The sequence below is a fragment of the Otolemur garnettii genome, unplaced genomic scaffold, assembly GCF_000181295.1.
Source record: "Otolemur garnettii isolate 467f Iridium unplaced genomic scaffold, OtoGar3 scaffold00124, whole genome shotgun sequence".
NCBI classification, from domain to species: Eukaryota; Metazoa; Chordata; class Mammalia; order Primates; family Galagidae; genus Otolemur; species Otolemur garnettii.
This window is the reverse complement of record NW_003852519.1, coordinates 1,632,186-1,634,158: the sequence shown is the minus strand read 5'-3', so window position 1 is coordinate 1,634,158 and position 1,973 is coordinate 1,632,186.

Here is a 1,973-nt window from a genome sequence, read left to right as displayed (position 1 = left end):
ACCACAGGTGCCCGCCACAACGCCTGGCCATTTTTTGGTTGCAGCCGTCATTGTTGTTTGGCGGGTCCGGGCTGGGGATTCGAACCCGCCACCTTAGGTATACGTGGCTGGCGCCTTAGCCGGTTGAGCTATAGGCGCCGAGCCTGGCCTTTGAATTTATATTTTCAACTAGCTCTAGGCTTTTTCTTTAGAAATATTTTGGTTTCTATAGCAGCATTCTATAGCAGGAATTTGAGGACAGACCCATATAATAGCCACAAATGCAGAATCCAGAATCAAACCATGTAGGGCAAAAATGCCAGGGTGGACTAAAGGTACGGCAAGAATTGGGCTGTGAAGAGCTATCTCATGATCAGACTCAAGGGAACATTTCATCTGTCATTGGCAATGAATTTATCAGACCCTTGTTATAGTCATTTTGTGAGCTGGCTCAAACCCTAGCGCAGGGGTCCTCAAACTTTTTAAACAGGGCCAGTTCACTGTCCCTCAGACCATTGGAGGGCCGGACTGCAGGCCCCAGGATGCGTCAGCTGCTAAGCAGGACAGGCAGTGGCAGCAAAAACACCCTGTGGGCTGGATAAATGTCCTAGGCGGGCCGCATGTGGCCCACGGGCTGTAGTTTGAGGACGCCTGCCCTAGCGCCTTCTCATAGCATGCCTCTTCCTCTCCTCTGGGTTCCTCATCCTTCCACTGTCCCTCCTGCATGCCTTTACCCACACTGCTCCGTCCCTCTCTGTCCATCCTCTACCCATCACTCCTGTCTAGCCCAAAGACTGAATTTGGCCCTGATCCCTCCAAGAAGACCACTTTTCCTCTGTGATCTATAATCCCTGCCTCACCCCAGAGCATAAGGATGCATACACAGCAGCTGCTATGTTTTACTAATGCGGATTGGCTGGAACTTTTTTTTTTAAAATAAGAACTATTGATAGCTAACATTTATTGAGCATTCTCTGTGTCCCGGGCATTGCGCAAACTCTTTACATGAACTGCCTGATTCATTTTACACAACAACCCTGGGAGGTGTTCACTGGCACTGCCATCTCCCCAGGTGAACTGTGGCAGCTCAGGGTGGTTCATTCACACGTTCCAGGCTACACAGATGGTACCAGACAGAGCCAGGATTTGAGCCCACTCTGTTCTTATCCACTCTGCAGTGCAGTGCTACACACTCAGTTCAGTGGCTGGTTTCCCTGGGTGGCAAGAAAGGAAATGAGGCAGGGTGTGAATCTACCAGGAGTGCAGTGGGTGGGTCCTTCCTCCTCCCCGTATGATGTACTCTGTGGCTCAGCCAATGTGGCGATGACATAATCCCCGTGTCCTTAGGATACATGCTGCTGCCTGGAATTTAGGTGACCAAATTCCATGAGCTTGAAGTCTAAACCCAGCACGGGGAACCAGCCGCAACTTACTTGCCACTTGTCAAATGAGCAGCCCTTGTTTTCTTGCAAATAGTAAAACTCAGGTGAAAGAAGTTCTTATCTCACCAGTACAAATATAGGCCTATTGCCTTAGATAATGTCCTTAGATAATGTCTGTGAGGTGGTTCTAATATACTATGTATCATTGTATTATCATTATTCATCATTGTATTATCTCTGCTCCTTTCTTATGAGCCACCAGATTGTAGATTCACAACAGGTGTTTTTGCTGTGTGAGCAGAATATGTTATGAGCGGGGGAGGGGCCTAAAGTAGAGGATAAGCCAGCAAAGTCTCACCTGCTCTGGGAATCAAAACACATCTTACAGCACTCAGATGTATCCTCAAAGGCTCCATGGGGGAAGTGAGTTATAGGAATCAATTTAATTCTTAGGAGAAGTTTGTTGGTCACTGGAGAACACCACCCTTAACTCCGTCCTTCTTACAGGTCAGGCAAGCTCATCCTGTCACCTGTACTGGGGGCCAGGTCTCTCACTTTCCTTAGGAAGTTCATTCTGCCATCTACTCTGGCCTGTGATTTCAATCTCTCCTT